We start from the raw sequence: 24674 nt of genomic DNA, 5'->3' as shown, positions 1-24674 counted from the left end.
TCAGCAGGTGGCCCTCATCTGCATGGTCCAGATGGCCCCCTGCAGCCACTCTCCTCAGTCCAGGCAGAAGAGGCAGGGCGTGCCCTTCCCAGAAGCTGCACCCCCCACATTTACACACACACACACACACACACACACACGCACGCACACACATGCAGACACACAGCAGCCACGAGGAAGGCTGGGCAATGTCTTTATTTTGGGCAACCAGCAAAAATTGAGATTCCATTAAGAGAGGAAGAGAACAGACACTGGAGAACAACAAGCAGTCTCTCCAGCATATTCCTGGAAAATATAACATTGAAGAAGGGGGAGTGGGTGGCTCAGGGAGGAAGGAATCATTATCTCATCCAAAGAATGACATCTGGCTTCAAGTATCTCAGTCACCATCAAAAAGCCTTGTGCTCTCCCCGGCCTTCCTTTAGAGGGCGTCAGTCGGGCTGGAGGGCACACCCCCTACCACTGGCCCGGGGCTGCCCCTCCCAGGGATCTGGGCCCCGGGGTGTGAGGTGGCCTTGAAGGGGAACAGAGTTACTGACCGATGCCCAGTGGGAGCCGGCCCACAACCTCGTTAGCTCATCACAAGAACCACAAACAAAATTCTGGGCTGGAAGTCGCGGTCAGAAACTGGAGGAAAAAGATGCTCCCAGCCACAACGCTAATGAAAAGGAGAAACCTGCTTCCCACGTGCACCTCTCCAGCACGCGCACATTCCACGTTCTTGTCGCGCCATGCCTCCTTCGGCACCAAAGCATTTTTAATCAGCTCCTGGGCGCTTTGCTTGTACCTTTACATTTAGCGCGTTCTTTCCTTGGCGCTCCTCCCTTTCATTCCTCCGGCTGCGAAATAAAAGCTGGAGACAATCCTGTCCTTCGGGTCCGCAGGGCGGGTCTCGGGGCGCGCATTCTTGTACCTGTGCGGAACTTCAGTTTAAGTGGGAGCTCTGTGCCCAGAAACGGCAGCCTGTCGCAGCTGCGATCTGCAGAGCAGATGTGTTCCCCCTTGAGAATGCGATTTCAAACTGAATGCCACTTGCAGCTTGGCACCCGACAGCGCGTGTTATTAGACAAGCGGTCCTGGGCCTTTCCAGGTGCTAGCGTTCCCCGTGGGCAGAGGGCCCCGCCGGCGGCCGGCGAGCCAGTGTCTGAAGGGCTGTGTGCTTTACGGAGCACCTCCCCCGCCTTGTCTCGGGTCCGCCCCAGGCTCACCCTGCTGGTAAAGAAGTCACATCACCCCCATTCTGGTGATGCAAAAACCGAGCTAGGAATGGTGAAGTGACAGAGAATGAACTAAAACTGGGTCCGATCTGTGCTGCTAATGTAAGATGTTCAAGGACTGTCCGTGGTTAAAAGAGAATGAGTGTCTATTTTTAACAATGTTCTTTTCTTCCTGCCACAGTCCCGAGATTGCCCTAACCTTTGATTTGATAGAATTATCTTCCACAATCTTCTATGTCAGACTTTGAAATTCTGTTCTGCCTCCGGGTCTTGTTTTGCCTTGAGGTAAGGATGGCAAGCAGGGATCTTTCTTATATAATCTCCGGGTCTTACATTTTAGTTCTCTACCTGAAAATTTGTAAAGTCACTTTGAATCTGCCACAGTAAAGGAAAACAAGTCTCTCATTTCTGCTATTTAAGAATTAGATATTTATGATTTAAGGAACTATATAAAAATATTGCTTATCCAGAAGCCTTCTGAATATTTCATTTCTAGGGGAAATGCTGGATGTTTTTAGGCAATTTTATCCTTTACAAAATAACTTGAAAAGGAATTTTTTAAATTCTGTAAAGGTAGCAAGAGCTGTTTTTTGTTGAAAGAAGGTAGTTTGCACAGAAAGTAGTACTCAGTTTATAAGACTGCCAGAAAATGGATTTTATATTGAAAATAGCTAAGAGCGCAATCATTGTTTTAAGGATTCTTCAAGATGGGAGTAAATGTTCAGTATTTTTAACATGTATTGACATGTATCTGGATGAGCTCTTTTAAAGAAAAATCACAAGTTTTATAAAATCTAAGAAAGTTTAAAACTGTGTCATTTGTAATGTTAAATTAAGGCAGTTGAAATTCAGTGGTTGACTCATAGCTCCCACATCCATCTTCAGTTCTCTTTAGCTCATATGGTTTTCTTTAAAAATTAGTGATATCAGCTAAATGGGACTATTTCCCACTCCTACCCACAGAGAGAAGTGCTCTTTGTGAACATGTCGGCTCCGTTCCATCATCACATGCCATCCCGGAGTGCAGCACAAGCAGGCTGGCTGTTCGCATGCGAGCACCGATATTAGTACAGCGTCAGGAGCCACATCCAAATCAGACAGCCCTAAAATTACCACCCATTTACTTTATGCACATAAGCCACCTGTTCTTTTTAAGAAATTTTATGTCTAGACTAGAGCTTCGAAGTCTTCCAATCTAGCTTCTTTTTTATGGACATGGGGAAACTGAGGCACAGAGAGGTCCAGCAACTCACCCAACATCACACAGCTCATAGCTGAGCCTAGAACCCACGTCTGTGTGGCTCCAAAACCTTTGTTCCTTGTGCTGCGTGGCTTCACAGAGCAGAAATGATTTGGTCCACGCCCTCTCCATGCCTTTTTCTGCGTAGCCGCCTTCCCCTGGTGTCACACGAAGTAGGAGGCAGTCTCACAAACTTCCAGAGGAGCCCCCCAGATATGGGAAGCCCGCTACCGCATCCCTCCCTCAATCTCAGCTCCACTCTTTGCAGACAATGAAGGTTTCTCCAGACTGTGCAGCTCCATCACTCGTTCCTGTGATGTGCTTTCTCAGTACCCTCTTCCAGACACAGTCCGTGGACACCGTCCAGCTGTCAGTGCCTCTTTTATTAAAATGGGACCCAAAGTGGGACTCCTCCAGCTTGTTCCACCTCATTGCACTCCCAATGTCCATCAGTCCCACTGCTGTCCTGTCTCTCAGGCCCCCAAATTCAGGCATCTTTGCCTCTCCTCCTTTCCTCCCAACTCCCAGCATCCAAGCAATTTCTGTCACAGCTCACCCTCTTTCTACTCCCACGACTCAATATTTTTTACTTGACTGTAGACCTAGTCCCTTAACTGGTTTCCTTGCCCCAAGTCTCTCCAGAAATGCTTTCCTAAACTGCAATAGCTGTACAAGGTCTAATTGCTACTGTTGTCACTCCCTGGACAGAGGAGCCACCAGTCCTGGCTTCTGGTTTTGCTGTGCCTGTCAGCTCTGTGGCTGTACGTGTGATTTATACCTTCGGCTCCAGCTTCTCCTCTTATAAAGTGAAAATGGTGGACAAGACGGTCTCTAAAGAGACGCCTCCAAGTCTAAACTGTTGCGTCTCCCCACTCTGATCTGCCCACCAGACTGCTTCCAAAGAGATCTTCTTAAAACACTGATTTTTTTTTTTCCCCTGCAAAATCCTTCAGTTGTCCCTCTCCTCACATAAATCCCAACCTCCCTAGCCTGGCACTAAGGACCCCCTACAGATTGGTACTGAACCCCCCCCCACACACACCCCTTATTGTTCCATGCTCTTCACAAGCCCACACTCAAGCTAAACTCAGCCACTCACTTTGGGTCACACGTGTGCCAAGCTTCCCACCTCTTTGCTCTTGCAGCACCAAATGCCGTCTGCCTTGTGCTATTAGGGGAATATGTGCCATGTCTCTAAGCTTCAAAGCAGGGGCTACACGTTCCTCATCGTTGTCGCTCACACAACACTGAGCACTTAGTAGGCACTGAGTAAGTAGTTGTTGAGTAAATTTATTCGGCCCAAAATTGCACTAACATTTTTGAGCCATCATATCGTATTCTTGACTCATACTGGGCTTCCAGTCAAATAAAATCCTTAAGCCTTTTAAAAATATAACCTTTAATTAAGTGAGTTTTCTTCCATTTTTTCCTTTTGCCCACTTTTGAACTGATATTCAGAACTTCATCCGTTAAAGTTAAATTTTCAACCATTGTTCTTATCTCTACAGATGTTTTTGGTTCTTGATTCTGTTATCTAGTTTATTGGTTTCCCATTATGTTATCCACAGGTGCAGTGGGTATGCTGACTGTTCCACTGAAGTTGCCAGTAGTAATGTTGAACAGCAGAAAGACTGGTAGCTTGGCACCTCATTCTCTGGCTTGACAGTGACCTCTTATTTAGCAGTTTTGGGATATGGTTACTTAACCACATATGAATACCTGCTCATTTTATTATAATTCATTGTGTATATAGACAGTGAAGAATAATCTATACATTCATTCAACTCATTTATTAAGAATCAATCAGAGGGATGCCTGGGTGGCTCAGTTGGTTAAGCGTCTGCCTTCAGCTCAGGTCATGATCCCAGGGTCCTGGGATTGAGCCCCGCATTGGACATCCTGCTCAGCAGGAAGTCTGCTTCTCTCTGTCTCCCTCTGCCACTCCCCCCCACTCATTTTCTCTCTCTCTCAAATAAAATCTTTAAAAATAAATAAATAAAAGAACCAATCAGGTATAAGGAAGGCAGTGTGTAAGGCTTTGTGTAATATAAAGCAATGATTAAGATCTGGCCCCTGTGTTCTTTGAGCTGCAAAGAGCAAGGAGGACTCATACACAGACCAACGTAGTCCAAGGTAGAGTGGAGGTGGGTCAAAGTGCTTTGAGAGCCACAGGATGGAAAGCACATTCTGCCCGGATGAAGCCTTACAGAATGAGTAGGATTATCATAAGTGGAGACGAGGATATTAAGGTACAGGCTAAGCTGCCGTACCAAAGACAGTCTACAATGCGGAGGCTTTACCACAGTGGTAGGTCATTTCTCTTTCAGCAGTCAAGTAGGGAGGTGCTACAAGCCTCGCTGCTCTGTGCTCAACGGGAGTCTTCCATTTGCATATTCAAGGTGACTGCTCTAGTCCTCACCATTGGCAGCCAGAAGGAAGGAAGACAGAGACCAAGACAAACCACTCAGTTGTTTTAAGGTTATAACCAGGAAGTTGCTTACATTGCTTGCATTCATATCACATTGGCCTGTGCTTAGTCATGTGACCACACCCAGCTGAAAAGGAGTCTGGGAAATGTAGTCTTTCACTGGGTAGCCCCATGCCCAGATAAAGCACTTTTTTTTTTTTAATGCTACGTTAGTCACTATACAGTACATCATTAGTAAAAGGATTACTTTTGAAGGAGAAAACAGATATTGGGAAGGCAATTCACAGTCTACCACAAGGAGAAAGAGAAGTCTCACATTCCATGTGAGGAGAAAAACTATAAAAAAGGGAGCTGATTAAATTCTTAGTTGAGTAGAAGTTACTGGGAACATAGATTTGGATTTAGTAGAAAAAAGACTTAAAAAGAAGGAACGGGCTGTCTGGAGAGTTAGAATTCTTCACATCTGAAAATAGTCAAGAAAAATGATAAAAAGAATTTACACTGAGAGGGAAGATGTACAAAATGTCAGCCTTGCAGCCTGGTGGCTTTGTGATGGGAGGTGGGGCGGAGAAAAGAGGTACAGGAGGGGCGCGGGGTGCCCGGGTGGCTCCGTCGGTGAAGCGGCTGCCTTGCGCGCAGGTCATGATCCCAGGGTCCTGGCATCGAGTCCCCGCCTGGGGCTCCCTGCTTAGCGGGGAGTCTGCTCCTCCCTCTGCCCCTCCCCTGGCTTGTGCTCTGTCTTGCTCATTCTCTCTCTCTCTCTCAAATAAATAAATCAAATCTTAAAAAAAGAAAAGAGGTACAGGAAATAGGCCGACTGTAAACTGTCAGGGAACTAAACACTAGCCCTGACAAGAGGCAGTAAGGGTGGGAGCAGAGAGAGTGGACTGCAAGGAACAAAGAGACAAAAACAGCCTGGCTGTCCACATGTGTGCCTCAGCAGGCAGCTGGGGGCGGAGGTGGGGGGGTTAGATCTGGGGAGCCCGGGAGCTCGGCCGCCTTGGAGATTCAGGAAGGCCTCCAGGAAGCCCTGCCTTTGCCGTGGTCTTGGGCTTTGCTGCGTCATCCCAAGCCCGGCAAACAGAACCCACTTCTTTCTGGGTAAAACAATCAGCATCACAATAGGCTCTGCTCCTCAGAAGGCATTTTGTTCTTGAACAAGTGTTTTTTTTCTCTCTCCTTCCTGATTTTTGTTTCTGTTTAAATTCCATAAAAGCATTACCGAATTTTAAAATAATGTGCCTGTTTTCCCCTGCGCCTTGCTCAGTCACCAAAGGTACGTAATCTGTTTGTTCTGAAAATGCACTGTTCTCTGAATTTATATGAGCTCTGATAGGAAATGTTTTGTGTAACAATAAAAATCATTCCCTTTGGCAGATACCATGGTTCCTTTGTGTTCTGTCCAAGAACGATAGTTCACGTCTGTTACGTAGTAGCATTTCGGCTGCTAAGCAGATTCCCTAGGTGGCCAGGTTGTATTCCAAACCAAGGGAGTCAAAGCTTGTGGCTCCTACACGGTTGGTCAGGGCCGTGTCTAAAGGGTCGGAACCACAGCTGAACGTACCTGAGCAGCCCCTACAGATCCCTGAGGGAGACATCATTGGAAAGGGCCTCCCGTGAGGGTCCTTCCTCCCCCGTGTATCGAAGGCAGTCCTGTTTGGACGGCGGGAACATCCATGATGTCGGCACAGTCTCAGGAGCTCGCTTGTGTGTCCCCTGTGGTGGCCTGAGGACTTACGTGCATGATCTGATTTGTCCCACGGCATGGTCCTATGTGGCAGATTCTCTCGACCTCCCGTTTTACAGAAGAGGGATCAGAAAGGTCAAGTGACTTGAGCAAGGTCACATAGGATTCGAACTTCTCTCTGTTGGAGTCCAGGGCCCAAGCTCTGAACCGCCATGTTGAACTGCTTAGTTGGAACACGTACTCTGATGCTGCATAGACTGGTTCTCTGCCTCTGGGCACTGTAGGCCAGGCCAGTGCTGCCACAGGGGAGGACTTCCGGGAGGAGGTCAGGAAGAGCAGGGGCAGGCGGAGTCTGAACGTGGGCCCTGGAGGGAGCCGGAGGGCGCAGAAGGAGCTTGGCTGAGGGAATGCCCAAGTCAGGGGTACCAGACTCACTCCCATGGAAGTTGGGTGTTATGGGGGTGAAGAGCACAGGGCGCCTGAGCTGACCCCAGCTATGTGACCTTGGCCAAGGTAGTTACCCTTTCCATGCCTCAGTTTCCCCCTCTGTAACATGAGCATAAGAATACCATCCAACTCATAGGATTGTCATGAGGATTCAGTGAAGGAATATATCTGAAACAGAGGCTGTTGCCCCACCGTACTCTTTTTTCCTCTTTTTCCACAGTAATGACTCCCAATTGCTAGCTAGGCACATGGCCTCCCAGAATACAGACTATACTTCCCAGTCTCCTTTATGGCTATATATGGGCACGTAACTATGGCCAATGAGATATAAGCAGATATTGTGTGGCTGCTACCTGGAAAGGCCAGATGGTATGTACTCTTTGCTCACTTTTTCTTTTTTGTCCCTTTTTCCAATCTGCTGCCTGGAATGGTGGATGTGATGTCTGGCATTCTGGCTGCCATGTTGGACATGAGAATGAGGCCCACCCTCTTAAGGATAGTGGAGGTGTGAGCTGGATGGAGCCTGTGTCCTTGAAGACTTTATGAGCAAAGCCACTATTCCAGTCATTTGCCACTGTACTTTTATGTGACAGAGAAACAACTATCTTAGGTAAACCACTATTTTTGGGCTTTATTACTCATGGTTGAATCTAATCTTTACCTATACAACATGAAAAACACTTAAAATGACATCTGGCATATAGTAAGCAATTCAGTAAGGGATGGATAAGTATTATGATTATGATTATGATTTTGCATTAAATCATGGATGAGGTGAGGCTAAATTACAAGTGACCCTTGAACTACACAGGTTTGAAATATATAGGTCCCCTTGTATGTGGATTTTTTCGGTAAAGACAGTACAGAACTGTAAATGTATTTTCTCTTCCTTATGATTTTCCTACTGACATTTTGTTTTCTCTAGGTTGCTTTATTGTAAGAATACAGTAGATAATACATATACAAAATAGGTGCTCATTGACTGTTTATGTTATAGGCAAGTCTTCTGGCCAAGAATAGACTATCAGTAGTTATGTTTTTAGGGAGTCAGAAGTTATACACAGATTTTCAGCTGTGCAGGACAACTGGCACACCTAACTCCCACATCATTCAAGGGTCCACTGTAACAGACAAGAGCTATGGAAAAGCAGAGGACAGTATTGTATCAGAATGCTAGCTAAAGCTGGTTATTAAAACTGCACAAAACTTAGCTCTGAGTTGCCTGGCTGCTTTGGCTGTGAAAAAAGAGAAGCCTTTGCCACCTTTTGAGCGGAAGTTTCCTGTTGTGCAGGGGTTTTGTAAGGCACTCGAATCTAGCCTTGCTGTGCAGGAGATTGGATGGAGAAGAGATAAGTGTTCATTAGGAAACCATTGCAGGAATCCAGGCACTAAGCATTAAAGGATGTCAGCAGTGGAACGGGAGTCAGGGAAGAGATATGGAAGATAATTCAAAGGAGCTAAAGAGGGCTTGGCAAGGAACAGCTATGGGGATAAAGGAAGTGCAGATGTCCAAGATGACTGAAGCTTCACCTCTGAGCAATTATAGTAGTCAGGTGTCTGCTACTAAAATGCTGTGTAACAAGCAATCCCAATCTCAACGTATTACAATAGGCATTTCTTTCCTGCTTCTGGGCATGCAGGTGTCTCTGACTCTCTAGGGTAGCTGGAACTGGATAGGCGTGGCTCCAAGCTGCCAGTTGTGTTCCGGTCTGTTCCAAGTGTCTCTTCATTCTGGGACTAGAGGCTATCCAGGCAAATTCATCTTGTGGCAGGTGACAGAAATGCAAAAGACTAAGCCAAACCATGAAGGCATTTTTAAGACTCCCGTTCACATCACTTCCACTAATTTCTATTAGTCAAAGCAAGTCATGTGGCCAAGTCCAAAGACAATGGAGCATGGAAGTATCAGCCAGCTCTACCAGAAGGCACTGGAAGGGTCACATAATGGGAGGAACAAAGACTAGGGAACAGTAATGCAATCTGCCATGGCAACTCAAGTAAGGGTGATACCCCAACGTGGAAATGAGAAGTAGAGTGTTGGGTTCCTTACAGCCAGCATGCCTATGCTATGACAGACATCCGTCTGATGCAGAGCTGATAGTCCAGGCAGGACCTCTGGGTTTCAGATCCAACTCTGGAACATACTCAGTCTTCTCTTGTTGCTATTTTATGCCATAGACGTTTAAACTAGACCAGCAGATGGACTTTTTCCCTGCGTGTTTCATCCTTCCCCCTTCCCCTCACACACTGTAGAGAGGATGTGCAGTCGCTCTTGAGATCAGCCTTGCCACAGATGTTAGTGGATCAGCCATCGAAACAGCTGTCCAAATTGGACCTGCTACTAGAAATAAAGGACTAGAAAGAAATATTCCAAAATGGTACCACTGTGGTGGAACTCCAGGCTATTTTAGGTCTTTCTGGATTTTCCAAACCTTCTTCAATGAGCAATACACATTTTATAATTTCAGGGAATTTTTAAATGATTTTCAAAACATCTTGTCAATCCTATTCCGTTCATCCTTTGCCAGTAAATATCTAAAGAAAAAGTCTATCTGAAGCATCAGTGAGCACGATGGACCTGCCAAGCCATGCCTTCCTTACAGGAACACACTCATCAACTAACACATGGGTAGTTACTATCCTTCTAATACTAATTTCTCAGACATGGTTTGAGCATTCTCTCCACCCCCCAAATTTTGGGGTGGTGGGTGGGGAGATTATTAGTTTGAATACAAAAGAGCAGATTGAGGTTTTTCTCTTTTTCTTCCCTTAGTTGTTGTATTGCCTTTGGACCTGTCTAGAACAAAGGCAGGCAGGAAGCAGGTACAAGGTATCTGCCAGCTATCTACTCGGTCAGTTTTGCAAATAGCCCTCTGCTCCAGTGATGCACGCCCCTCCAGCAAAACCACGCCTGCAAACAACGCTCTGGTGGGGTTACCTGCACAACCGAAGCCCCGTTCTCTCGGGCACAGGGGAGCAGGTGTTGACTGAAAGGAGCCCTGGAGCCACTGACATAAACTCTGCCTTGACCTTGCCCCCACCCACCACTCTCTCCTCTCTCCTATCTAATCTCCCATAAAACTCTCAAAGCCACTGCCTCCTCTTCCTCCCTTCTCCTCAAGCCGCCTGGCTTCCTACTCCTGCCCCTCCCTCTAGGAATCCCACCTTGTGGTTCCTCAACAATCTCCTTGTCAAGTCCAAAGGCCAGTGCCCAGTTTACCCGGCTCCTTGGCTATACAGCAAATCTTCAAATTGTTGAATCTTCAAACACTTACTCCCTTGGTTTCTATGAAATCTAGCCTCTCCTAGTTGTCCTGGGCTCTCTCTGAACATTCATGCTCTTGTTTCTTCCTCCTGCCAGACTCTGCTGTTCTGGACGCTGCCCGCTGGCATTCTCTCCCCTCCCCGCTCTCAGCACGAATTCGTTCTTAGTTCCAGCCATGATTTACACGATCTACATGCCAGTAACTCCAGCCCAGACGTTTCCCCTCCGATTCGTATTTCCTGGAGATGCTGGTCCTCACGTGGATGTCAGTGGGCCTGAGACCCACCAGGTCTGGGGCTGAATTCCTCTCTCCATCAGGGCTCTTTGGTTGCGAGTAACAGGGACTGACCCTGACTTGCCTGTGCGTGGAGGTAACTAATTGGAGGGATTGCAAGACAATTCCTAGAATCAAGAGAATCACTGGACAACCTCATGTCTGGTAACTAGAACAAGGCCACTGCACAGATTCATTGGCCTTGGTAAGTACTATAACGTCTCTGGGTTTCAGCTTCCTCACTGCAAAAAAGTGCTAGGTCTGCCTGCCCCATGTTGGGAGATTAAGTGAGATAATATGAATGCAATGCCCTGCGCGGTGCCCGGCGCCCAGTAGTACTCAATTAAAAGTCACTTCCCTCACCACCATTATCCTCCTGCCACAATTTTAAGTAAAAGGGAAAAGAATGCCTAGTGCCCTTTGCTTAGAGAATATGAGGCCAGGTCTGTATTATTCATTGCTTAGTCTTTTGCGTATGGTGGTGCTTAATCAATATTTTTAGGATAAATGAGTAACCGTTATACATGCTTATCTGATCCTGAGTTTGTGCCTTCAATGAACTTAATGTTTTGTTTCCTTTTCCCATCAAAAAAAAATCACCAGCTTCAATTTATTTAGTATGCATTGTTTCCCGTTGCAAACCAGCCAAGGCTGGGGGAAGAAGGGAGGCTGGGCTGCCGGACCAGCCACCCCGCCAGGCAGTCCAGGCCTTTGCTGGCCATGCTGTAGCCCTGGGGCAGGGGCGGGGGAGGGGGAGGTGAGCCCTGGGGAGGGGCACTGACACTGCTGCACCTGCTGTCTGGTTTGGCACACGTGCTTGCTCATCTACTTCCCCTAACAGTCCCGGGAGGGAGGTACTCTCCTCCTTCCGTATCAGGCAGCGTCCCAGAAGGGGCAGGTTAGCATGCTCCGGCTGGGTAACGAAGGAGAGTTCAATAAAAGGAATTTAATAAAAGGGTGTGCAGGTTTAAGAAAGTCAGCAGGGACTAGTGTATTACTCCAGGGCTAGCAAGGGCAGGAAGTCCTTATCCCCCCTGAAGAGATAATAGGAGCAGCCAACCCACAGTAACCCAGGAGGGAGGGAGCCAGGGCCATAAATACCCAGGGCCGCACTTCCCTTCTGCCTTGGGGGGGGGAAGGGGCTGGTCACCGGTGCCAAACGGACCCCAGGCGGTCTGAGCGGGGAGCTTTCCAGGCCATGGGCAGGATGAAAAGAGTCAGGAGTGACCAGCGTAGCTGGGTTAGACAGCACTCGGTGAGGCAACCCTGGCGCCCCAGCGTTTGACCTACCTGCTCTGCTCCGCAGCCGGGCCTCCATCTCTCCGGGCCTCAGCGCCCACTAGCCCCGCCTCCAGTCTCACCGTTGAAACCTGGGCAGACTGCCACGCTCTGGGCTGCCCTGGAGGCTTCCATGAGGACCCTAAGAGACAGTCGCATTAGCACGGGACAAATGGGGAACTCCCAGAGAAGGAAGGCAGCCCAATCTTCATAAACACATACACATACACACTCCCCCCATGCTGCTCTGTGAACACACACACACACCATGCTGTTCTGTGAACCCCCCCAGGAACCCACCTCTAACTTAACTCCACCAGCATGGAGATGTGTCCGTGAACCCACCCTAGCACAGGCCCCCGTGACAGTTAAGGTCCTAGCTTGGGAATCAGATTGCCCAGGACTTGAATCCTGACTCTACCACCAGCTATGTGAATTTGGGCCTCATTTGTAAAATGGAAATGATCATAATCAGTAGGAGTGTTGTTAGGGTTAAATGCAACATGTGATTTGCTTTGCACTTGCTAAACTTTATCTCACACCCCAGCGTGGTGATTTCTGCAGCTTAGCCCTACTAGAACTTTTGACCTGTTTGCTTACTCATTCCAGCTTTCAGAACCCTTTAAGAATGGATACTTCTACAACTAAGAAAAAGGATGATGATATCTGGTAGGGATTTATAGTTTTGAAGTACTTTCCCTTGGCTTATCAAACATGACTGTTACAAAAGCCCAGTGGGAATAGCCGCGCGAATATTACTCTGCCTCTTGTAAGGATGGAGAAACTGACACCCAAAGAGACCAGGTGACCTGCTCAAGGTCACCTGCGGAGTAACCGGCTGGAGTCGGGGGCACCCCACAGAGGAGGCAGCAGGTCGGAGCTATAGCCCTGAGGGGCCCTCCTAGCTCCCGCATTACCCTGCAGCCGCCTTTGGGCTGTGGTGTGCTGGATCGCTTAATGGTATGTGTTTCCCCAAATTGTAATTATGTCCTTGTTCACAGCAAAGAATATCTGAGCCACTTCCCCCAGCTATGCCTGCGAGCAGGGGGGTGGCAGGTGCGGGCGGTGGGGTTGGTGGGAGCCCCGCACCCTGCTGTCCAGGCTTCCGGGACACAGACTGACTCTCTCTCGGGCTTGGGCTGCCCGAGGGGTGTTTGCCCTGCCGGCTTCAGAGGGGCTTTCTCCGCAGTGGGGGGAGCCTCAGGAACTGGCCCCAAGCCTCCACTTACGGCAGGTGCACGTTTGACAACGACAAGCCCATCTCTGAAAGCACAGCGTGCATTAGCATTCTCTCCTTTGGAGAGAGCTATTTTTGTCTTTCATCTTCAGAAACTGTGTTCCAAAATAAAGGAGACAAGTCTCAGAAGGAGAACCAACGACCAGTGTCTCCAGCTCAGAAGAGAGCAAGTCACTATTTCCTCAACAACAAGGACGGTGACCATCACCCCGGCAGCGCTGGGGTGGGCGTCCCGCTGCCCTCGGGTACCGCACCTCGTCCTGCACCCGCTGTCATCTCTCTGTGCGATGCCTCTCCACACACTTCACGGAACCGGGTTCGTTGCCATGGTTACCAGCAAATCACATGACAGGCTGGCTACCTAGCAGTGTGGGAGAACAGTGGGATCAGATGCGGTGGGGGAAGCATCTCTCCCCCAGCTTGGTGGCTTTTCCTTGGCAGACCTGCACTGTCCCAGAGGTCCGCATTTCTGACCTGCCCAGCTCTGGGGTTAAGGGCCAGCATTCTTTGAGCGCCAGGACATTGCTTTCATAATGAGATCAGCACAGAGTCTTCCTCAAGGGCTTCTCCTTCTGGTTCAGGAGCCCCTCCGCCCCTCCCCAACCCCGCCTTTCCCTGACCTCCCCCCCACACACGCACACACACGCACGGATGCTGTGATTAAATAGCTGGGGTGAGTGGGAAGGGGTGGAGCATGCAGCCTACACCACTTGAATAAGCTCTTTTTAAAAATCTGAGGATGGCATGAGTCAGGGAATTTTGAAGCCATGATACAATCAGGACACTGATGCCTCAGGGGGGTGGAGGCAGGGACCACAGACTCGCCCAGATCCTGGAGAGACCAGGCAGGGTCTGGGTTCCCAGGCACAGCCTTGCCGGAGGGGCTGCCGACCCTCAGACTTGGGGTCATGGAAGTGGGTGTGCTCTGCCCATCTCCGATGTGGTATGGTGGTCCTAGTCCCCGGGCACTGCCTTCCAGGGAAGAGCAGGTCTGAGAGCTGGAGAAAGCTCTCAAAAAACAGAGCTCTCTGCCTCTGCCCCGCCTCGCCTCCTTCCCTACAGAACCAGGCCACGGTAGCAGGAGTCTGTGCTCCGAGAGGTTGGGCGGCCAGGGGTGCGCCTTAGCAGCCCCAGCGGGGACTAGAAGTGCAGGCCTTTGTCTCCCTGACAATCACCATTGCCTACTTCTCTGCGTTCAGATTATATCTCATCTTGTCAATTCCATCAGATTTTCTGGTCTGCTTTGCTTTCCCCATTGCAAAAGCAAAGTCCAGGTGATGGCAACAGACCCGGCAGAGTCAGCAGGCCGCAGAGGGCAGGGCCTGGGAGGGATTCTGCCCCAGCTCTCCTAGGCTGGTGCCGAGGACTCGCTTCAGACCCCTGCCTTAACGAGCAAAGTGTATTCAGGGAGAGGAAGCAAACAGCCTCATAAGCATAATCTTATGGAGCACCACAGGGCAAGGGCCAAGGAGACCAGAGGTCGCCAAAATGAAGGGGGGCGGGGATGCAGCCCCTGGTGTGTGGCACTGTACCAGTGGGGTACAAAATACAGACCTTCTGTTTGGGTTATTTTATCGCTTCTTTTTTATATCTATTTTGGTACATATCTTATAATGTGTATGACGGTATCGGGTAGGATCAGTGTGGGCTGAGATTAACAAAGAAGAAAAAAATCCAACCCCCGAGCCGCTGACCCAGGAGAGAAGTTAATTTTTCTCGCTTGTAAACGGACTGTGGAGGTAAGCCGCCCAGAGCCGGTAAGGCGTCTTTTCTGGTCACTCCAACATTCTCAACATGCAGCTTCCACTTCCTTATTCAAGGCTGTTGGGCATGGTCCAGCCACCCTGTTCACATTCTAGGCAGCAAGGAGAGAGAACGGAAGGGTTACATGCCCCTCCCATGAGGACACCTCCTGGAAATTGCACCATACGCATTTAGCGTTTAGCTAGCATTTAGTCATATGACTTCACCTAGCCGCAAAGGATCCTGGGAAATGTAGTCCGTTATGGCATGCCACGTGCCTATGAGGGACTGCTGCACAAGGAAGGAAGGATGGACCCTGGGGGGCCACCGGCACATGTGGATACTTACAAAACGGTAAATGTACGTGTTAGAGGCATAATCAAATTGGGACTTTTGGGGTCGAGTTCAAAGACCACTGCTGTGGATTGTAGTGCCCTAGAAGTACATATAATTGATCGAAGGAAGGAATGAGGGACTTTTTTCCCCCACGACATTGCATCCGTCCATCCTTCTCCTGGTAAAACAGTATGGAGAATTCTGTGTGTGGGCTCATCCCTCCCCCATTGTCAGCCATGCCTTTGTGAGAGGACGCTAATTACTCTTGGCTAACCAACTTCTCCCACCCCCTCGGTCACCAGGATTGGTGCGGGTTCCGGAGAGTCACGTCCAGGATTTCCCCTGGACTCTTAGAAGGGGGACGGTGGGTGTAAAGCTATGAAGTCTGCAGCTGCCCAGACCCTCCTAGGACCCGGATGGGAGAGGGCAGCCCACATCTAGGGGAGAGGGGAACCATGCCAAAGAGGACCAAGTACTGGCGACACCGATTTAGCTCCTACATCAGGCTGCATCTCAACACCGTGACTTGTGATGAGGAGCCATCTTGGACCAGATGGATGAGGTCAGTCTCCTAGAACGAGCGGAGCAACTAGGTGGAAAGAGCCTGGGATGGGTAACTTCCTGGAGCAGAGCCACCATCCCTGGCTGTTTATGTGAAAGAGAAATCAATTTCCATCTTGTTTAAGTGATAGTTTATTTAAGAGTCATTGTTTTAGCAGCCAAACTGTACTGTAACTGGCACACATGTATTATTTCATTGAATTTATTTTTAATGCTCTCATTTAATTACGCAAGGTCATACAAACAAGTGGGTGCAGGGCCAGGATTTGAGCCCAGGGCTGCCCGAGTTGGGAGCCTAGCTGCTAGTCAGCGCTCCAGCGCTCTCTGTTCTTGAGTCCCCGAGGCTCTTTTCCCTCCATGCTGATCAGAGTCCCAACACATTACACTGTGCTCTCATTGTCTCTTTGCACGTGGGTGCTTTGGAGCCCGATGCTGTGGGGTTCCCAGTTGCATTGCCCAGGTCTGGCTGGGCCTTGGTGCTCTGTAAATGTGGATCCAGTAAATAATAAGGTCTTGCTAAGCTTCAGAACATATCTAGTAGGCTTTTGGAGGATCAAATGAGGTAATGTTTGAGGAGAGGTTTTGAAAACTACAAGCCAATATATACACAGTGGTTATAGTTAGCCCTCTTGTTAGGAAAGTCCCTTATTTGGGGCAGGAATGTGGCTGTTTCTGGTTCTGCCTTTTGGTGCCTTCCTCTGAGAAACAGTCCTCCGGGTCATGTCACTCTTAGAATCAGAGGACACCTTCAAGCCCACTCAGACACACCGTCTGGTGCCCTCCCACCCCCACCCCAGGCAGGATTCCCTTCCTCGATGGCTTCACCAAGGGGTCGATTGGTCAGTGACCCTCATAACAACTGGGCACCATGATTAAAAATGACTCAACAGTGTAGGTTAGGGGACAAGTTCCATGCCGCTCCCCAGATATAGCCATGAGTTCTCCCCTCCTTGCTTCTGCACACATTCTTCTCTCCCTCATGGTCCAGAGTCCTCTTTCAAGGTTAGGCTCAAAGTCACCTGCTTGGTAGAAGTCTTCCAACTTTGGCAGAGGCATTTAGGTGGTCTCTTCGTTTTCTGGCTGTGTCATTTTGTACTTAACTCTATTATAAGACATATCAAATTATATTTTTATTTGTGCTTTTTTACAGACCCACTTCATCACCCCCCCTCCAAACTATTACCACCACCCTTTTATGTGAGATTTTCAAGGGCAGAGACTGTGTCTTACTCATTTGATTCTCCAGCACCTACCTCAGTGCCTGGCACCTGTTGATAATTTAATCAGTGCTTATTGAGAGGATGAGTGAGTAAACACGTGAGCAGGGGGCTGAAAACTTGGTCTCCGGCATGAGACAAACTCATGTCCAAATCCCATTGACTAATTAAACTCATTCATTCACACATGCCACTCATTCATTCATTCATTCATTCATTCGGATTTGTACCGAGTGCCTGTTATATTGCAGGCACCCTGCTCGACATTGCCAGAGGACAACCGGGAGGGACAGGGTCCCCGCCTCACAAGCTTATATCTGCATGGTAGAGAGTGACAATAAACAAGCAAATCAGTAAGTGAACAAGACTCTACGATGTTCTTAGAAGGAAATGAGCAAGGGGGAGTGTGACAGAGGACCTGCACGTGGCCGTGGACTACTTCAGGAGACAGGTGGGCAGGGAAAGCTTTGCTGGGAGTGAATCCTGAAGTGTGGGAACGAGAGAGCCTTTTGAAGTACAAGAGGGAAAACAAGGAACAGCCACCAACAGAGAAAAGTTACTTCTCTCCCTAAGGCTTAGTTTCCTCATCGGTAAATTGAAATAATAATAGCATCCACGACATGGTTTTTGAGAAGCTTAAATGCATCGGAACACAGCAGAGTGCCAGGCAGATAGGAAGCACTCAATATGTTTTAGCTCTTCTTATCAATTATTGGTCACGCTACAGAGAGGAAATGAGGGTGAGGCCATGTGGCCCTCTGCAATTGCCACTTCCTTTTCCAAGTTCCCAAGCCATCTGTTAAATAACCCATTTGTGAATGTTCCTGGGCACCGATGTCAATCTCTCTGGTCTGTGGTCTCTAGAATCTCTTTAAAATGTGTGTAAATAGCTTAGGTTGGTAGAGAAACTAGACCAAGTGTGGAAATGTCTGTAAAAGCCCCAGACGATGGTCGTGACTACTACTGTATTGTTTCTGGATCATTTCCCTGTAGTCTCTGGACACCTCGTGTTCTGGCTGCAAGCACACCATCTGGTTTGCCAAGGACCTTCTTCAAATGAGGCCCCTGAAACTGAACGTGGAACTTCAAGCAAGCTCTGGCAGAGCTGGGACCATGCCCGAGACCCGCAGACCCAACACAGCCTTACAACTGGGTCATAAATGAGCAGCAGAGGCAAGAGCAGAGGCAAGTCTCCTGCCCCACGAGGACAACCAGATTCACCTGCAGCATCCCGTGGTCTAGCAGGTGAGAAGAGTTTTGCCCTGTGACTCCAGAACCAAGGCCATCGTTCAGGGAATTTCGAGACACTCATGAGGCTCGTTTTCCCTCCTGGACAGGTGGGAGGATCTTGCTTGTGTAGCAGCAGCGAAGAGAAGGATTCTAGGAATCTCAGAGGCAAAAGGTTTTCTGCAGTTCACGTTTTTCCGAACCTGTGGTTTCTCTGGTAAGGGGTGTGCGTGTATGTGTGTTGTGCAGAGGAAGAGAGGAGAAGTAGTGCTGGCTCCAGACTGTAAGGCCCCTGACTCTTGCACATATGGTTATTTCATGTATACATGTTTTCAAGTCTGGCCTTACGTGGCCACAGAAGCAGAAAGATGCCAAGGAATGTGGTGGTACCAGGGCTTAATTACAGGGACCTTTGTCCAGCTGACATGCCGGTAATGCGCCTAGCTGCATGATTCAGCAGTAATCCTGCCAGGTTCCCAAAAAAAGCCCCTATCTGGGATGACGTAATGTCTCTCCAGCCCGATACAGCCATCCCTGCACACCCACCGCCACACGTTTACCATCTCCTCTTAGGAGCCACATTGCCATCTGTGGGATCTTCGCTTGCCATCTGCATTGTGACAGATACGTATTTTATTATTTAAATGGTCTTACAATGCACAGTGTTGCTAATCTAGCCCTTCGCGTTTAAAAATTCAATAGAAAAATTAAAACAGAAGAAACTCCGAGCCTCTGGTGGGTTCTAGATCGGCAAATCATGCCTGCAGAATACCTCCAGTATGTCATATTGGATATTTGATCTGTGTATCCCATGAATATTTATACTTTGAGGCAGAGTGATTGATTTAATTTATCACCGAGAGTTGAGGTGACTGTCTAGACTGGCTCCGTGGCACACGTTGCAGAGCATGTGAAGAGAAAGCGACTCTGCTCCTACCCCCAGGCACTTTGTGGGTAGTTGGCAGATCTCTTGTTTGCCCACATCGGATCCATCCATCTCCCCCTTCTTCCTGACTGGACAAGTGCTCAGGGAAGGTGCTCTTATCCTCATCTAAACTAATTTTGGTTTTCCTTGCCCCTCTTGGCTGGGTAGATCATTCATTTTATTTCAGTTTATTTCAGTGGGAAATGAAAGGAGTTCTGCTGGGACTTGGTGGGGGTCGGGAGTTCTGGGCAAGATTTCTTTCCTGATAAAAAGAATAAATAGCTGCTTTTTTTTTTGAACTCTGGATGTTGTTATGATGCAAGGAACTCCTGCAGCCATCTTGCAAACATGAGGGGAGGTAGCCAGAAGGATGACAGAGATGGCAAAGAGCTGGGTCCTTGACGTTGATAAGCTGATGATCACCCAAGCCAGAGCTGCCTCCACGTTTAGACTTCTCATCATATAAGATAATAAATCCTTTGTTATTTAAGCTGGTTGAATTAAGGCTTTCTGTTACACAGAAGCTGAAAACATCATGACTATGTGAGGCAGTGACTTTCTAGCTTTTTGATCATAAACCAAAGTGAGAAATATGTTTATGTGTAATACGCTCTAAAATGTTCTATTTTTTCTATTTAATTTTTAAAAATTCAGGTCATGACCCACTAAAGGGATTTCAAAACTCACTAGTGGGTCATGATCCACATTTCTTAGAACATTAAAGTCATAAGGAACACAAGCTACTGTGATGTAATGAAAGCATAATGTGGTAAGTGTCATAAAAGACATACGAATACAGTGCTGATCACTTTGAGCTGGGGACACAGGGAAGCTTCCGTGGAAGGGCTAGACCTTGAAAAATACCTACATGTGGGGGTTTAAGGAATGACAGGAGAAAAGGCAAGATGGTGAGAAGTGCAGACATGTTCCAGCGCCGGTGTGTAAATCTGGGCAGAGGCTGAGGAATGTGATTTGGAGAACAGTGAGAAGTAAGGTCTGCTTCTAGTTAGATAATGTGTGGCCTTGAATGGCAAGCAAATGAGAGGCCGTAGGAAGGCCTCCAGCAAGAGCCGGGTCTCAGGAAGTGGGAAATGCTGGCGGCTGCAGCCTGCGTTGGTTCTGTGTCACAGCAGAAGCTCGAACGGGTAGAGTTGAAAGCTTGAGGCCAATGACAAGGGCCTCCGCTCTGGGAGGCGAGCTCCTGCTCTGTCCCTTCATTCTGCCTGTAGTCACGAAAGACCCATTTTCCATGCTCTGTCCGTGTGCTGCTTCCAGTGGCGAACAGTGAGCTGGCCTTTCTAAGAATTCAGCCTGGCAGCCCCCGGTTGAAACCAACAGTGCTGATACTGTGATTCTTCTAAATAAAGCCAACAGAGCAAGAAAGAGTGGCCAATTTTCTATTTCAGAAAGGCCAGCGATCCCCACTTCTCATTGTTCTCCTTGCGCCCACCTACTTGCCTTCTGATGAGTTCACATTTTGTTAGATCCAGCCCCAGAAGGTGGGCTGAGCTTTGCTACTTGGCACCTCTAATGAAAAAAAAAATCAGAGGAGGAGGATTTGAAACTGCTGGTGAAATTGGATGTTTGTGCTATCTGTGGATTTTAATTACCCATGCCGTTCCTTCCCTATCTCTCCCTGAAAATCAAGAGCTGACTCTCCTGATGGAAGTTAATCAGAACTAGTCCATGACTTCTCTTTTATTACACCCAAAGACCTAAGGGATGGGCAAATCAGAGTGGAATTTTACCGGGAACCCAAACACTGGAGAGTGGAATCAGATGACGATAAATCTAAAGCAGAGTCCAGTTTATTCTTATGCTCACCTTTCAAATTAGTGACTGGTTTTTAAATTGTAAGTTGAAATCATCAGATTTCTGGAGCATTATTTATGTCTTGACAGTTGACACTCTTCCTGATTTCGGCAAAGGCCCTTACATTTCTGTCCCAATTGGCTCCACACAGAAAATTACAACTTACACGTACCCTTTGGGAGCCCAGAGAAAGTTAATTGCTTCGTTTGGAGGGGGGACATTTTGATGCTGAGAAGCACCAGCCTAGCTGCATTTGACCCCAGGGCATATGAAATTAAGTGATGAGTTAGCGTCATTACATTGATTCTGCCTCAGTATCTTTTTCAAGTGGTTTATTGGGACTTTCCTTTGTAGACCCTTTCAACACCTCACATGTGAGAATCTCAGAATGGAGTTAATATGGTGAATGAACATGTGAAGGAAAGAGTAGACAGGATGGTGCTATTCCCCTCAAGGCCAAAGCCACACTATCCATCTCCTCCCAGTCCTGCTTGTGCTTCTGGCTTTCCCGCTTGGGGGCTGACACCCCCATCTTCCAGGGACCTAGAACCTTTGCATCATCTCTGGTGTTCACGCTCTTCATGGCCACATGCAGCTGATCACCAGATTCTTTACTTGCCTCACTCCTCTCTGTTTCCACTGCTCTCACATTCAGTTCAAGTGCTCAGTATTGCATATCTGCACTGGGCGACTGGGCCAGCCTCTTGGAGTGGCCTTTCTTCTCCATTCCTCTCTCATTTCAGTCTACCCCTTCCTTGGCTAGTTGCTTGGAGTAATGTCCTAAATCACAGCTTCAAGCAGGCCACGCACTCCCTTGCACCACATTCCTCAGTGGCTCCCCATCAAAGTCTAAACTTACTAACACAATATTCAGGACCCTTCAATACTGAGCCCCAACCTCTCATTCCAGTGCTTTCTCCCACTATGTCTGGCTCATGGCCCAGAGTGAAGGGTAGAGAAGAAGATGCTTGTATTTCATCATGAAGAATTTATCATGTTGTATTATAATTCCTTGGAGTCTGAAATATCTTCTAGACTGTAACCTGTAAGAGGACAGGGGCCAGGGGTTCACTCTCAGTGTCTGCCATAGTGCCCACCACGTGATAGATAGACAATCAATACTAGTTGAATGAGTCAGTGGATGAATACAGATGTAATGCCTCAGGGTTTCTGGTTTTAAATGGAATTTGCTTATCAATACCTAATATGACCTTTAACCTTTCTACTAAAATACCTATGCAGGATGCGCAAAACAGTACAAACTCGTAATCCCACCATAAGTTAAAACAATTGGAAAATCCACTGCCTGAACTTGGAGGGAATTTAGGGTAATTCTAAGTCTTCTATGGCCAACTTGAGACCCAAAGTCAGGTACAGTACGGACTCCATGACCTCAAAGGAAGCAGGCCGATGATGCCAAAGAAGGAAGCTAGACATTTTATCTCTCTCTAGATTTTTGTCCTGTGCCTTAGAGGCCTAGCATCTGGATTGCCCCAAATGTCAGTAATCCATTCTTCAACTACTCAGGTTCTTTGTTTCAAGGCAGAGCTTCATTCTTCTCTTCTCTAGCTTACTAACAGTAAGTTCTTGCTTTCTGCATTTATTTAGAAACTGCAAGTCCTAGTTTAATAAATAAATTCCCAGAAAACTATAGACAGGAAGTTGTGTACATGTGTGCCTAGTGGCAGGGGGTGGTTAGGCCTATTTGTGATGGTAGCTGCGCGCTGGGGGAAGTATAGTTCCAACACAGAGGATGCCTTTGGGGATGACAGATACAGGTAGAGTTCTGGTAACAGTATATTCTGGGGAATGCAGTTGTGCGTGTGTCTCTGTGTGTGTGTGTGTGTGTGTGTGTGTGTGTGTGCACATTTCATCTATTCAGAATGTCAACAAGCCAGATGTGTGTGTGTGTGTGTGTGTGTGCGCACATTTCATCTATTCAGAATGTCAACAAGCCAGATACTAGATGTAAGAGAACATTCTGGCTCAATCCTGTGAAGCTAAACTAAAGAAGTAAATGCTTTCCAGGTATTAGAAATTGCTCCAAGCGGTGCACATTATACTCCCTTCCAGTTGAATACCTGACTAAAGGATTCCACCAACATCCAGATGGACAGTGAGGCATGTCAAGAGAAAGCCACTCTGTATCTTCTGGCAACCAGTGGATCTGGACAGATCTCCCTTCATTGCAGGATAAGTTTTAGAATACTTCAGAAAAAGGACATGCACTGTCATCCTGAAATCTAGCGGAAGAACGTATTTCTGAAAACAATGTACTGCAGGAACCAGAAGAGAATTTTAGAAAACTGTTTTGCATCTTTGTGAGGACACAAGACTTGGTCTTTTATAGCAGAAAAGGATGAGGGAAGAGCAGTTATAAATGAAATGAGGACAAGAATAAATCAAGGACCGTTGTGGGAAAAATGAAAATGCAAAGACATCTGGTGACTGTGATGAGAGCAAAGTTAGGAGTGGGTCAGAGGGCACTTAAAAGTTACTGGTGCTGCCAAGGGAGAAATGAAGGCAAGTGGAACAGTGGCAATAAGCAAAGATATCTCTCAAGACGCAGGTCGCCATATCCATGAAGCTTTGCCCAACACCTGTTTGTTCAGCAATATGTTGAGTGACTACTACGTAACAGGCTGTGTACTATAGGCCGGGATAAGATGGCGGCCAAATGGACACAGTGCCTGCCTTCCTCTGTGGTCTCTTCTGCTCCTTTTGCCTGATTCTCCTTTGGCACCTTTAACATAACTGCTGGCATAGCTGCCCTGCAACAGGAAGTAGCATTCTCAAGGACAGGATGATGACCCGTTCATGTCTGTATGCTCAGAATCTAGTATAAAAAATGTATCTTGAATGAATAATCAAGTCAATGAATGAAATACGACCAGACTGACCACAGCAAAGGTTCTTCTCGGATTTCTTTGACAATAACAGCTCAGAATCAACTCTCTAGAACCATCTGGTGTTGATTTTCTGACCACACCTCCTAAGGCCTCTTTGGAGTGCAAAGTCCACTGTTACTGCAGATGTGGAATTACCTGGTATTTCCTTTCCACATTTTTACTTTCTTCATGGGCATTTATTCCAAAACAGTTTCTAATAACTTTAATAGCCTTTCCCTAATTTTAAAAGCAACAAGCCCTTTTGTATATAGAAAAACATAAAGAAAAAAATATTGCTGGGCGCCTGGGTGGCTCGGTCGGTTAAGCATCTGTTTTTGGCTCAGGTTGTGATCCCAGAGTCCTGGGATCAAGCCCCCAAGTCAGGCTCCTTGCTCAGTGGGGAGCCTGCTTCTCCCTCTCCCTCTGCCTGCCACTCCCCCTGCCCTGCTCTCTCTCTGTCAAATAAATAATAAAGTATTTTTTAAAAAAAGAAAAGAAAAAATATCACCATCTCTAAGAGGTACTTGCTGAGGTCCATCCCACCCCATTTTGATCTCAACCACACGTATCTTGAGCACTCGGAACAGTGCTTGACATAGAATAGAAAATAATAAATACTTGTCAAATGGATGGTCATGAGTAAGTACCATGGTCTCTAGGCCTCAGCTGCCTATGAGGCTGAGGGAAGGCTCTGCCCTGGCCCCAGCAGCCCTCAGCCATACCTCCAGGGCTTGCGGACATAGCTGCCGTGGCCCCCCGGGAGCTATACCACAGCTCCATTGTTGGTGCTGCCACCACCACTTTGGCTCCCAGGCATCTTCTGTAGCTGCAGTGGTCCTAGGCCCTTGGGTCTGTGGGAAACATAAACCGTCTCTGAGCTTACAAGCCCTGG

The 24674-nt window shown here is 47.7% G+C and overlaps 1 long non-coding RNA gene across 2 annotated transcripts; it reads left to right on the top strand.

Moving 5' to 3' along the window:
- The first annotated feature begins 14620 nt into the window (after positions 1 to 14620).
- On the top strand, positions 14621 to 24079 carry LOC103661511. Of its 2 annotated transcripts, XR_568142.2 has the most exons (5): positions 14621 to 15714; positions 16864 to 17381; positions 17924 to 18175; positions 18268 to 18374; positions 22923 to 24079. It is a non-coding gene; the product is annotated as an uncharacterized LOC103661511 (long non-coding RNA). The 2 variants fall into 2 exon arrangements; XR_568141.2 differs by lacking the exon at positions 22923 to 24079 and having other exon boundaries at positions 18268 to 19373.
- The last annotated feature ends 595 nt before the right edge of the window (positions 24080 to 24674 follow it).

This window comes from Ursus maritimus, unplaced genomic scaffold (genome assembly GCF_017311325.1).
Source record: "Ursus maritimus isolate PB19 unplaced genomic scaffold, ASM1731132v1 scaffold_9, whole genome shotgun sequence".
NCBI lineage: Eukaryota > Metazoa > Chordata > Mammalia > Carnivora > Ursidae > Ursus > Ursus maritimus.
Note: the sequence above shows the minus strand (reverse complement) of the source record. Positions and strands in the feature narration are given on the sequence as shown.